Source organism: Oryzias latipes, chromosome 3 (assembly GCF_002234675.1).
Source record: "Oryzias latipes chromosome 3, ASM223467v1".
NCBI lineage: Eukaryota > Metazoa > Chordata > Actinopteri > Beloniformes > Adrianichthyidae > Oryzias > Oryzias latipes.
The window spans coordinates 29971574-29986123 of record NC_019861.2 but is presented as its reverse complement, the minus strand read 5'-3'; the positions used below and the strand labels follow the sequence as shown (position 1 = coordinate 29986123).

Below are 14550 nucleotides of genomic sequence, written 5' to 3'. Positions count from 1 at the left end.
GAATTTGGGCTATACAAATAAAATTGAATTGAATTGAATTGAAAAATGTTTAAAAAGCAGACAAACTTCCACCATACAATGTTCCAAGGATTTATTCCAAGGGGTGTCACAATTCTGTGTCTAAACTCTTGTGTTTATTTTAAACCAGAAATTTTGAAGCTAACATTTTTTTGAAACTTTAACACTAAATTTTGAAAACTATGCTACCGGGGGGGTCTCTTTCATCCCTACATCATTGTAAACTCCCGATGCCATTGGAAAACCCACTGAGGAATTCAGAGACTATGAAGGGTTAAAATATAAAAATGTCTAAAAGCTCTCAGTTTCTTCTTGGGGTTGCTAGGCAGGGAGTCTCTGGGTAAAGGATCGGCTTTTGTCAGAGGTGGTCAAGCAGCAAGTGATTCGTGGGAGCTAAGGTCACTAGCAGATGATGACACAAATTAGTCTTGCTTTGCTCTTTGCTCACTAATTATTTGCTCCCATAATTAGGCCCTTAATTCCACCCCTATGTCCCTATGTGATGTGGCCTTTTGTCTTGAGGAAGCAAACTTGCCAGTAAAGGTTTGGTTAACACTGGCAGACTTTCCATGCTCCTCCCACCTACCATAGGAGTATAAAAATGACTTTCATGTATGGTTTACATCTTTTTTGAATAGATTTTTTGAATCAATCATTAAGCATTAACACTCTTTTAGATTGACACATCCTTAAATAAGACATTGCGGCAGATTCTGATGAAAAATTATCACTATTTTGGAGATAAACACAAGATCAGTGGGATCGGCAGTCAAAAGTTGGAAGATAAATGTTTGAGAAGAGTGAGGGATACCTTATGAAGTACCCTTGGGCTCAGAGAGAGCTAGTTTTACCCATACGTACCAGTCAGGAGCCATGGGCATTGATCGAGGCTGGAAAGCTATGGAAGCTGCCATTTAGGCTGGAGCAATACAACTGTGATGGTATTGATTGATGGAGTTGGTCCTGTTAATATTATTTATAGGGGGGGTTACACCGCTCTCTGCAGAGAAGGGAACCCCCCCCCCCCATAATCAGTGGTAATTGATGGCATGGGAGGCCAAGGCACCATCATCCCCTCTTCCCCTTACCCATTGACCCCAGTCCTGTGAAAGCCAGATAGATTACTTCTAACACAGTTATGATTGATATTATCAGATTACATAACCCACAGCAGAAGCACTGTGGGTCTACTCAAGTGGACCCATTGATTTTTGATTAGGACGTCACTCAACACATCTCTGGTGAGGCAGGGAAAATATGTTCTGCAGATCAGGCCTTTTCCTCCTCAACCCAGAAAAGATTATTCCTGTTTTTTTTTCCTAAATAGACAATGATTTTTTGGTTAAAACAAAATAACATGCTCCAATTATCCATGCCACGAGGTTTCCATTGAATGTATTTTATTTAATTGTGTCATGGTTTGAATCGTTTGTCAATACAAATTACAGCCAAGAATTTGGATGTTTAACAAGACAAAACGGTTCTGGAAAGGTGTAGCTTTTTGTAGACTTGAGATACTCTTATTAAAGCAAAAAAACACAAAAATCTTCTGAGTCGAATCAAAAACAGTGACATCTAGTGTGCAATTGAAGCTATAGCAGCCCATCAAAAACATGTAAAACATGGACAATAGTTTAATCCCATGTCAGCAATGTTGACTGTAAAATGACAAGATTATATTATTGTTTACTGATACAAATTAACGATTACATAATCATGTAAAAGTTTTTTTTTTAAAAAAACATCAATCTAGACAGTAAACCTATGAATACTTTGTTTAACCACCTGCTCAAGGAATTTTGCCACAGTTTTTGTTACGTGGATCATCTGTGGATTCTACACTCTCTTTGCTTTTGTTGGTACCCAGCAGTCAGTGACTCATAGGTTTTACAGATGAGTTTTAGGGGTTGCAGACCAGGGACAAGCATCTACCCTGTTTTAATGCCGTTTTACAGATACACAATTTTCATATCTTACAAACATGGCAAAAAAAAAAAAAGTTTCTTGTGGGGTTTTTTCAGTTTGCACTTTAATTGCATGTTGGGGTGATGGTCTCTGAGAGGGATCGTTGTGAAACAGAGTGCATGAGGAAGGCCGTGATTAATGCTTCCTCACAAAATTTTTGACGCCTCTGATGTAATAGCGTCTTGTTTTAGAAATGTTAATTAATACTTTATTTTAAAGAAGAATTTTGTCATTGCTGATTTTTCCCTGCTGGCTTCCTCACAGGGTCATATTCATTCTGCCATGGAACTGCCAGGTTTGTGGAATCTTTAATTTTCTGTCGGACGGCAATTAAACAATGACAGCATAGAAAAATCCACGAGCCAGCTGCGTGAAATGACCTCTGCTTGACCACATGGAGGAGGAACAAGGCAGGAGTTATGCAGCCTGAAATATTTTTACATAGAGGTGAGGTACACCACTGTCTAGAAAGACCTACTTTAAAAAATAAATAAATACCGTAATTAAAGCCTTTAAAGATTTAACTACAGCAACATGAAATTAAATCAAGTTTTATTTTAATCAATTTTTTAATTATACCTATTTTTTAATGTTTACCAAACCAGTTGCCTTAAAATATGAATACATTTATTTGTATATTTTTTCCCAATACTGTCAAACAAAAGAACAGCGCTAAAAAAAGGAATAGTTTTACATGTTAGACCATGTTAAAAAGATGATTAAAACGTCATAAACTAACGTAATAACAGTCCTGCAATAATTTTATTCACATCCCAAGCAGTGCTGGTATAAGTTCCTCCCAGAATTCCTCTAAGCCTTGATCAATAGCTAAATAAAATCAGACTTGTAAATATGACCATAACAAATTGTGCCCTTTGTGCATTTTCCTCAGTTTTATTGCATGTGTGGGCAATCTTCCAGATAGAGCTAAATTGATCTCCAGTCCCTTAGATGCTTTTTTTCTTCACCGTTCTCTAACAGCCAGCCTCAAACCCCCTCAGCATCTGACGTGCTAACCCCCTGCCTCTTTATCCAACCCTCGCCCTCATCAGCACGAGGCAAAGCTGTGAATATGAACATTATGAGCTTTGGGTTCAAAACTTAATGGTTCACAAATCAGCCACTATGGATTTTCTGTTACTGCAATCAATAGTTGCTGGAAGGCGCTCGTGATTTTCAGCTTTCAAATATACTCCTGCTTCTAATTCATATTAGGGAGTTGAAGCAGACACTGGTGAGCTCAAATATGTGGAGATTACATAAAAGATATGCAACTTGAACAGTAATTTGTAAAGTGCTATAATATAAGTTCATTGATACACAATAACTGTGTGCACTAAAATATCTGAGCCTTCAATATGATCTTTCTGTGGTCATGATAAAAAAAATATTTTAGGAACTCAGTACTCATTTTTACACACAAAATACTTAGCAGACAATAAAAAAAAGCTTTTATAAAAGTAATTTAAAGGCCTATGAAATAAAAGAACATCATCATGTTGTAATTATTATGTTTGATTTTCTCTGTCTTTCCTATCAGGTCCCTTTGTTTCTATGTTTGATACAAACTCAAGTGCAATTCAATAAGAATATGTCTTAACTTTTTACTATTTCAGTAGGAACTGCAACAAAAGAAACATCAATTAAAGTCCAGACAAAAAAACAACAACATTTAACTCAAATAAAAAGAAGAATTTCAGTAAAAGTAATTTAAATTTGCATGTGTATTCACAACAGTATTTTTTTGAAGTCTAACAAACCTACTTTTAAAAATATTTTGACAAACTCCAAAGCCTATTGTAAATGCACCCTGCAAATTTCCATGGCATGTTTAAGGGTTGCAGCCAACCTTGTGACCATGTACGCACGACCATTCCCAGCATGACTTGGACCAATCGTCTCTGTGCAGGATGCCTCTTCATGATGGCCAAACAGCAAAGAGAAACACTGCACTGTTCTGTGCACGATGGCCTCACATGATTAATGGGCTCCAATTAGGACCTGGATGTCAGGTTTCATGGTCTCCTTCTGCCTGAGCCACCCCCAACCAATGATAAACTCTCTCAGGCGTGCCTTAGGAGCTCTGGTCATTTACATCAACATCATCTCTAAGAAAAAACGCTCCATATCCACTCTTGCCAGACTGAAAAGTTACTTAAACCAAGATTACTTCATGTGTTTGGTTTTCTATAGAGAAAAGAGAGTAATACAAGCATTTTTAGATCTTTGAGGGGCGTTACAGTATCTTCCTTTAGATAAACATTACTTTTCACAATCTATTCTGGTCCATAGGTATCACATGAACAGTTAGGGGCAGGTTTAAAGAACATTAAGTTAAAAAAAATGTTTGTAAAATAATTCAGGAAAATGGAAGTCTCAGTTAGGTGTATTTTAAATGTAACTATAACTTCTTTTTGGAGTGGTTGATCAGGTGCATTTACAACATTTACAGCAACATACAGCTGTCTGCTGAACTCCCATCACATGCTGCACATTATAGGATGCAAGGTGTTTGGCTTCTATTTGTATTAAGGTGACTTTAATCTGTGTCAATTCAAACAACGAACTCCAAAGTTGGTGTCAACAGTAACATAATGCTTCACATTAGTCTTATAAAATCAGAAATGTTACATGCTGAGTGCTACACTTTGTACTAGATGTGTTTTACAGATAGCACTGAAGTTACTGACAGCAGATAAGTGTCATGAGTTGTTGTATTGTGGAGGTTCTCCAAAATCTTCACCCACTGACAGGTTAACAGGCAGAGGAAAGTAGCTGGAAAAGCTGCGCAGTTTAAAAAAAAAAGATGCCCAGCTTGGCAAGAGCCAAATGAGGCAGAGAGAGCGGCAGAGAAAGCACTAAAGGAATGTGATTAAGTCTGTTTATGGAGTCCTATCAGTGCCACACAAGAGCAAGACCACCTGCTGTCTGGAAGTCATTACACCGGGGTCACGGGATATCCTACATGTAAACTCTGAGTCACTTCACTTCAAATTGGGTGTAAAGATCCCATTTCCTCCCATCGACAAACTAAACCACCTGCAGGGTTATAGGACACGATGCTGGTGAACGCCATGCCCTGAAACGTTACTCTTTCAGGGCATGGCTCAAGCTACTGCTTAGTGAAAGAAAATGAGTTAAGTCAGCACCTAACTAAAAAAAATATTCCCATAGCTACCTTTAAAAAAGAAATCTTTTTTCTTTCCTTCTTATGTCACATTTACTTTGCACTCTGGACATGTCTTTGACAAGCTACATCCTTGGTGATATAAAATGCCACCCACAGACCTAAGTACTAAGAAATATGGATGATTGTATCCATGTGTCAATTTTTGCTCAAAATGTGTTCACATTTTTAAAAATTCACTAAAATATGCCAATCTATTGTTGTTTGTAAATTGCCTAATAAACACAAAATTACAGGCTGTTGTTCACCTTTGGGGATGCCCCTTTAGGGGATGCCACAGCGAACCAGCATTCACCGATTTGCACAAGTGCCTTTTGGCAGAGATTTTTACCGCGGATGCCTGGCTGGGGACCAGCACAGGCAGACCCAAACCTTGCCCCCCTTGTGGCTACATATTTGGGCAGTAGCACTATGGGGCTCAAAGATCCACACTGGGTGAAGCTGATCACATCCAAACGAACCGGTCACCTACTGCTTTGGTGTGTTTTGAAAACATTCATCAGTGAAGTGCAAAAGTTCCATTGATTTGACTGTTAATGTAATGGGATTTCTGGATGTTTTATGTGTACCCTTTTTCCTCAATAGGACATTTTTCAAAGATATCGGTCTACAAATTAAAAAATGAACAAATTTTTTTTTGAAAAGATGGTCCCCTAAGCATCCCATTAAAAAATTTGAAGAAAAAAAAAACCACTCAATTTGACAAGCCCGAAGTCACACTTTACACCACCATCTCTAAAACAGATGTTTAAAAATAAGAATAACAATGAAATGCAATTTCTCGGCAGGACCCTTAAAAAAATCATGAAAGCCAGTCCAGGTACAAAAAATAAAAAAAGGAAATTCTTCACTGATTGACTGTTGCCATTGCTAAGCACTTATTTTCTGTATTTAAAATGAGGAAACTTACCAGTAATTTAGTTATAAAATAAGTCTTTTAAAAAAATAAAAAGCTTTATTGCATTTTTTTTTGGTCCATCCAAAATAAAGTTATAACGAATTCTAGTAACTTCCATGACCAACATGTCATGTTCCATGACCAACATGTCAACTGCTTTCAGGATGACCGGTTGAACAAAAGCGTCTTAAAGAGGCGTGGACTCCCGTGTGCCCACTCCTTTCACAAAGCATTGTGCAATTTGAAAGCAGATGAGCTACGGGTGTGTTGTGCTAAAGTGATGCATCTGCTGTGGCTGACGGCTCTGAATCATGGCTCGAAGCAACATCCACCAGCAGCAGCTCTGGAATGTCTGATAAAATGATATTAATTCCACACATTAATGAGATTAATGAATCAGAGCAACTTAAAGCAGAGAAACCATCTTTTCCTACTTGCCTGGCCCTGAAATAATAACACAAAGGTAATTATAGTGCATCCATCAATCTGCTGCTGGACAGTCTAATTATCTGGGCATTTCTGAAGTGCTCTCCCTTCTTTGCACCCATTTATATTGTGTGATATGTTATTTTTTCATTAATGGAGAGCTCATCTGCTGCTCCTCCTGTGTGTTACAGTGGCTGCCTGTCAGAAGCTGAAGGAGCTGTGATTGAGAGCCAACGGCCTGAAGATTGAGAGATCCAAAATTTCCATGATGGATGAAGATGTCATACCGCTAAGAGGTACACATCATCAACTCATCGTGCATCTTGACAAAGCGCTGTTATCCTCCTGAGGGAATAATGAGGATGCTGACAGCAAATCCACTATAATCAATGGCTTTCGAATGAATAATCAGTTCCACTAATTGAACAAAGAATTTCTTTGTTGGAATAAGTTTTTGCACAAAAAACAATACTGAAGCTGAATCCTGAGTTTGTCTTTTGCTGCAGTGTTTTATGGATATTAGTTGTGATCACATCTCCAGTGTAAGTGTAAGCCACAAAATATTGCAAAACATGACTGCAAAAATTGCTTTGTTATTCATGAAATCAAAATTTGGGCTATTTTAAGGGTGTATTTCGACTGAAAAAGTCTGTTGGACTGGAAAGGGGTCCACTTATTTCGGATCAAGTCCTGAACCTTGCGTTTGGTCTGTATTCAGTCTGCCATCAGACCAACATTTCTGTTTCAAACTAAAGCTTGTAAACAAAGCCACCTGATTCAAGATCTCTTCAGTCATTGGCCAGGAATTACAAGGGTGGGGCCAAGCATCAAGAGAAGGAAACCATGGCGGTACTACACTTTGCAATCCTTGTCAGAATAGTCCACTTTTTCAAACTTTATAATTTCCTGACCAAATTTGAACGTCTGTATTTTTATTGCTACTTGGGTTCAGCAGAGGAATCCTGTAAGACGCTTCCTGAGGAGAAATTGAAGAAAGTGCACTGATAAGTGTTCATGACATATGGATAGTTGGGAAAATGGTGTGAGAAGTGAGTTGCTGTGTCTTATCGTTACTCCACTGCTCTCTTTACATTCCATAATGCCCGACTACAGTGGCCGTTTTTGTTCAATTCTTCAGCTCTGAGCACAAAGCCTATATTTAAACTCTTAAAACACTTAGAGGTGAGCGAACTGGACGTCAGTCCGATTGTTAATGGACAGAGACCACCTCGAAAGATGAGTTAGTGTGGCTCAGCGTCCACTTGGGTGTATTCAGACTGAACTCGGGTTCACTTTCAGCGAACCAAATATGTCCAGTCTGAATAAACCCTAAGATATTGGTTTTCTTATCAACAGAAGAAGACAAAATATGGGTCATGCAGTTAATTCATTTTAAACAATAGTGGAGTGATTATATTTGTTGTGGTATATTTTTGAGCAGCAAAAGCAACTCGATAGCATGTCAAGAACAGAACAGAGTTCTGACAGTGCAAACATGGGACAAATCTTAACAACCAGCTGTTTCTCCTTTGAATAAACAAAATAAAAGCTCATTGACAAACAAAATAAAACTCAGTTAATACAAATGACACTGGTTTCAAAAATTCAGCCAGGGAAGGCAAATCTTTTTAAATACACATACCGGTATCTGGTTGTGAAATGATCTTGATAAGTCAGTATGGTAAATCTTAGGTATATGTTAGCCACTTAATTGGTCACACACTCCAATTTTCCTTCATAAGCCTCAAGCTGCAACCCAAAGAAACCAACATTTGGCTTCTTTTTGAGTTTTTTGTGTGAAAAAAGCATATCTCTATGGTTGAAGGTTTTCTTAAAATCCTACACACACTCTGATTACATGTGGTGTCTATTGATGCTCAGCCCTAGATGGCTGTAACATGCTCCCTGAGCTGCACAAATGTACAGCCAATAGATGGGTTAGTTTGTATATTTTCTTTATGTTTTCCATGAACTTTACTTGTTCTAAATTTACCTGGCACACTGTAAATATTCATCACAAAAAAAATGGGCAATATAAAAGTTACTTCTCTTATTTTTGCTTGTAGTTAATGGATGTGACAGTGAAAATTATAAAAATGATAAACACAATACAAGGTTCACATCAGTCTCACTAACTCTCCAAAAAAATCCAGGTAAGTCTTTGTTGTACTGTGTCTAACCAAGGAGGTATGTATTTTGAGCTTTAAAGACAGACGAATACAGTGGAATATGTTGTGAGCGCATTTATCTATTTCTCTTTGAGGTTCCCAAATCCAAATGCATAACGTCAATTGTTATATATTTATTTTGCCAGTGACCATTTAATTTAAAGTATGTCTGAACTTTTTAGACTTTGGCGTCTACATTTCATGTATTTTAAAATATTAGGTTCAACTATTCGCACTAAAAACACACTGGGTTCATTCTTCTTTTGTATCCCAAAAACTGACCTAATAGAAAAAAATCCTCTATTTCTGTAGAACACAAAAAGCATTGTATCATACACCTTCGTCCCTTGCGCCAGCTTACCAGCTGCATAAACTACCACCTAAACTAAGTCTTTTTCAAACAAACTCTTCATTTCCATCATCTTGACTTGAATTGATTTCCAAAGCAATAATAATTACATGGACTGACTGGGGCATAACAAGGTTCAGCTCGGCCTGCCCTCCATCTTGACTAATTGTGCAGTGTACAGATGGCCACTTCTTGGAGCTTCCTTACTAATGGTTGCGCACAATCGACATTTGAGAGAAAATAAAATGTCCTCAGCTGTCTAAATAACCGTGTTTAAGTCCCCTCCTTCTTTATTATAAATTTATTATAAGCAAGAAGCCACGACTCATCCTACTGCAAGTCTCAATGTGAGGCTGCAACAGTTAACCTGCAATTTCCATCAGTCTGTCTGAGTTACTGTGGCTCATTACACCTGAACAAACTGTTTTACCAAGTACAGCTGTTGCATTTCTTTAACTCATTGTTTAGGGAGAGCGTGGCTGTCTGACTTTCCATTAGCTCAAAAAAATGAATTGAGAAATGCCTTTGAAAGCCTTTTTATGCCAAGTGTGCAACAAATCATTTGACAGACAATGTTATGATGTGTCTCTTGTCTCAGCGTAGGGTCTGACTCGAGGGCAGAGTCACCCATGTCTGATAAACACTCTCCCAGAACTCTGAACGGAAAAAAAGAGAGAATGGAAAACGTTAAATGCGAGCTTTGGTTACAGCTGCAGAGACAGACGTAGACAGGTTAATGGTAATATTGTGGAGTGGTCTCAACTTTAATTTTAAAAAGCTCATTAAAAATTTGAGACAAGTCATCCTGCTTGATTTAAGTGTCTCGTAAAAGGCTCATAAATGTCTGTTTCTCTTTATAAACACTAGTTTCAGTTACTCGTCTGCCCTGGCAGAGGGCACTTACTCATAAGTGCTTCTATTCTTTGTTTTTATAAAACACAGCACAGTTGGCCATGGCGTAAATAAATGAAGAGGAACATAAAACAACACAAACATATTTCAGTTTGTGTCTGTTCCTTATTGTACACATTTGGTCTTAGTGAAGACCTTAAGACTGGGTGGCTTTAATCTCAGGTGCTTACGGACCACAATTTCTATAGGCAAAACCCAGAGAGTCTTATTGTTTTCTTTACAAATCAGCATGTAAAGTTCGTTACTTTCATCCGTTTCATTTGTCCACTACTTTTTATTTATTGTCTTATGCTGTCTCCCCACGCCCCCTAATTTACCACCTGATTACCAGGTATTCCTGTATAATGAATTGGGTTTTTATTCTTGATTTTATCTGCTTGTTAGTGTCTGTCAGTACCTTTACTCTGATCTTTTGCTGATACATGTGCATTGATTGGTGTTTTTGTTTACACTACCTGAACTGTAATGGCTTCCTCACATTTTAAAAACAATCTTTATATGCTGTAATCATGATATTAATCCTAGCCATAAGCAGTGCAGTGGCTCACATTATGCCCAAACACCTGTTACCAAGACACATGCCACTTACGACACCAATGAACAACAATGTTTCACCTTTTTAGTTTTACCTCCTTGTTTTCTGTATTAGTATTTGTGGATACTAATTTTTAGGGCATTTTTTAAAAACTTTTTGCAAAGAGGATTTACTCTGAGTCACTGCTTGAGGACATTGCCCTACTTTGGAGGGTATATTGGGAGGGGTTCCTGTCTGTACAGCCGTTCTTCTCACACACTTCATTTCTAGTTAAAACTTAAGGGTAACACTTTATATTAAGATTCCTTAACAAGCTTTGTTAACGCATTAACAAGCAATATAATAGAATTTTTAGGGTGTTAGTAAGACATTTATTAGTACAATATATCTAATAAGGTTTATTAAATTACTTAGTTAACACATTTACAAGCATTATCATTAGGATGTTTTAAGATGCTAATTATACATTTATTGGATTTATAGATATCTAACAAATTTGTTAGTGTTAATAAGCTTAATAAGATTTATTAACAACCTTTGTTAAGAAATTAAGAAGTATTATTATTGTTTGAGGTTCTAGTAAGACATTTATTAGCATACGTATCTCACACAAGCCTAAGTGGTAATAAGCTTAATACGTTTTATTAACTAACTGAACAAATTAATAGGCTTTATTAATGTGTAGGATGCTAGTAAAATATTTATTAGCAGTATTGATGTCTTACAAATACCTGAAAGTCTCAATAAGATTTATTAACAACTAAAGTCAGACCATTGTCTTCAAAGTCCATATTACTAAACTGCCTATAAGCTTAACAAATGTATTAATTGACTTTGTTAACAGTTTATTAATTGTTTTGCAGCACCTCACCTAAAGTGTGGAATGCGTTTACCACAAACAACCACGAAGCATAAAGCTTTACTGGACTTGCTTTAATTGCATAAACGGTTGAAGATTTATATTAGTCAAAAGAATGTAAACACACAAACACAGTTTTTGCCCATGACAAATTTGGCACACCTGCTTTGATTTTCTGCTTTATTAAAAGTAGCTACTCGGGATTCTCTGTTTAAAACCGAGCTGTACATTACAGCAATGACCCGAATCGTAGGAATCCCTACTGCACACCATTAGGTTTATGTTCAAAGTGCCAAACGCGTGTTGTGCTAAATCTATGAAGGATTTATTAGTTATTGTTTTATAATTTTACACCAAGGCTCAGTATAAACCAACCAGGGGCAACTGGGGGGCAAAAAGCTTTGCCCTAACTTACCCCCCCCCTTCCCCCAATTTTGAGTCAATATTAGTATCACTATTGACAAAGATTTAAAAAATCATCATCAATACAATCTTTCTTAAGCCGTAGAATAGCAACTCAGCTAAAATAACTGCTTTTTAAATAAAAGTAAGATTAATAAAACAGTTTGAAATATACATATTTGATCCTTTCATTTGTAATGACCTTCCACCTTCCTGTTCTTATTTGGCACCCTTCTTAAGTCTTCTGCCACTCTCCCACCCAACCATATAAAATAGTCTAGCTTCGCCACTAAAGCCAACTAAAAGTTGTTGTTTTTTTTTCTTTATTGTTACTTGTGTATTAGCAAATTAAAAGTGATATTTTCTTTCGGAATTTTGGGGTTGCTGTTGTTGTTTTGTAAAACACAAATCGTATATCGATCTGAAATAAAATCAGGACCCAAAAATTGAGGTTTGACCTGAATCGTGAAGAAAGAGTGTTGTTGCATCCTTGGTGACTTGGCCTACCTCAAAAACAAAACCCTGCTTTGCCACTGTGCACCTTGGAGTGTTTACTCACTTATTCCCTGACTTTACATCCTTGATGTGAACTTCTGTAGGCGCTCTAGATTTTCACTAAAGCAAAGAGAAATTAGACTTTCTAAGGAACAGCTGCACCCAGGAGACAGATTCCTGGCTGCCTCCATCACTAACAGGAAAGATCAGGAGTCTTTGATGTGCTTTAGCAGTCAACATAGTTTGAAGACGTCAAACAAGCTCAGCGACAAAACAGCTGTGAAGATGCCTAATCCAAATGTCTCCTTTGAAAACCATATAAGTCTCATCAGTATCATCACATGCGGTTTGTTTTCCTTCTTTCTTGAAGAGTCTGGGTCACCTGAGACACTGGCATCTTTAAGTTGAATTATTGGCTGCAGTGTCTGATAGATCACTTTCCCGGCTCAGCCTGTGTGGTTTGGGGCGATTTCATTTTCCAGCCCCTCTCTGAAGTTATCTAAATGGATTGTACAATAATCTATCGTGCCCTGAAACCACAGAGAAAATAATTATTCTGTGTTCAAATGTTTGACAGCAAAAATTAGTAACAATTGCCCAGAGAGCAGGTGTTTTCTTTTTCCCTTCTATACCCCCCTCCTTCTTTGAGTGCCCACAGCAGAAAAAGGTTGTGTACAAGGCTAGTATTGATTTTGAAACCATTTGACAAAGGATAAATAAGACGAGAGAAGGTAGGCCTTAGCCATGAGCTTTTTGATCAATCAACATGTCACAGCTGGAACTAAATTCAATTCTTATTTATCAAAATCCCCTGCATGGTTAGAATGCTCTGCAACAATGCTTCTCAGGGGCCTTTATCAGTCTTTTGAGCCATAAGCATCACTGTCACAGGCATAGATTTCATGACTGAATCACTTGGCTGTGAAATCTTTATCGTTACAAAAATACAACAATAAAATATCTCATTTGGATGAAGTCATGTATTCAGAGATGACATCCACCATGCACTTTAAATGCATAGACAGTGTCAGACTGCAAATAGCAGAGACAGTGCAAACTGCCAGGGTAGAGTTTATGATTGCTCTGATCCTATGAATTGGCTGCAAGGCGTGTAATTTTTGCCAAACATCATGTGTACTTGCAGAGCAGGGGTGAGAGGTTGTAACTGAACTGATAATTTCACAACAATGCAGTCTGGTGAGCAGTGGCACACCTTTAGTCAAGTACATCCTGATTATGAAATTGTTCATTATGGTGTCACGTGAATAGAAAAAAAAGATCATTTTCCTATTTATTTCATGGAAACGAGCTCTATTTCTTCAACAGACACACTTGAGTAATAAAGTTACAGAGCAAAGGTTGGGTTAGAGGTGGACCCCCGCATGACCGATCAGCCACCTGGCACAGAGAAAGGACAGATATAAGCGGCCTCAATGAAAATCGGTTTGAGGAAAAAAAAAAATAATCACAGAAAGCTGATGGTTTGCATTTCAAGAAAATATATTTGGAAAATGTATTGAATAGACATCAGACAATTTCAAGCAAATAATCCTTATGACATTTGTTGCTTTGCAAAAGAACAAAAAAAGACATAATCCAACTACTTAGCTATTGAATTAGGAAAAATAATTTATTAAAGAGGTTTCCTTTAATTCCTTTGCCAAATGTATTTTCTTAATATGTTCACTGTCATGGTGCCTCTGTCAGACTCCTCCCCCTCTTCAGCTTCACCTGTCGCAACCAGCTGTTTCTGCTCACCTCATCACCTTGCAGCCTCTTAAGGAGACCCTGGATCATTATTCGACGCCAGTTCGTTGTTGTTCCTACGGTGCTTAGTCTGGCCACTTCAAGTCTTCCCTCATGCCTGTCTGCTCTTCGCTAATACTTTGTTTCTATGCTGCTTCAGGAAACCTCACCCACGAGAAGCTCACCTGGTTGCAGTCCATCATCCGCTCGCCTCACCATGCTTCGTCTCTGACTCCATCTTGGAAATCACGGTTACTGCCGTCAAGACCCTCCAGCCTCCTCCTCTGGTCGTCCAAGTATCCTGGGATTATCCATTGTTCATAAATGCCTTCCCAACTGTGAAAAGTATTAAAACTTTTCCCATCGAACACGCCGCCTCCCGAGTCTCCTTCCGGGTTCCAGCATCTGGGTCTGTCACTCTCGCAAGATCATGACATTCACTGAGGGAGATAACTTCAAAATAGCTGAAAGAATTGACCTGACCAACACAGTGACCTGAACTGAACTGTACTAACTAAATTATAAAAGGCAGAAACAGTCACAGGTCACACTGGCGTGTACTCGATCAATTTTATTTAACTCACCATCCC

General features: G+C 37.8%; 1 long non-coding RNA gene across 3 annotated transcripts in view; it reads left to right on the top strand.

The window, feature by feature from the left end:
- Window positions 1–14328, top strand: part of LOC105358073 — a 56477-nt gene extending 42149 nt beyond the window's left edge. For all 3 annotated transcript variants that reach the window (XR_002872993.1, XR_002288966.1, XR_002872992.1), the window contains exons 2-3: window positions 6686–6790; window positions 14121–14328. This is a non-coding gene — a long non-coding RNA (uncharacterized LOC105358073). The remainder of the gene's footprint in view (window positions 1–6685; window positions 6791–14120) is intronic.
- The last annotated feature ends 222 nt before the right edge of the window (window positions 14329–14550 follow it).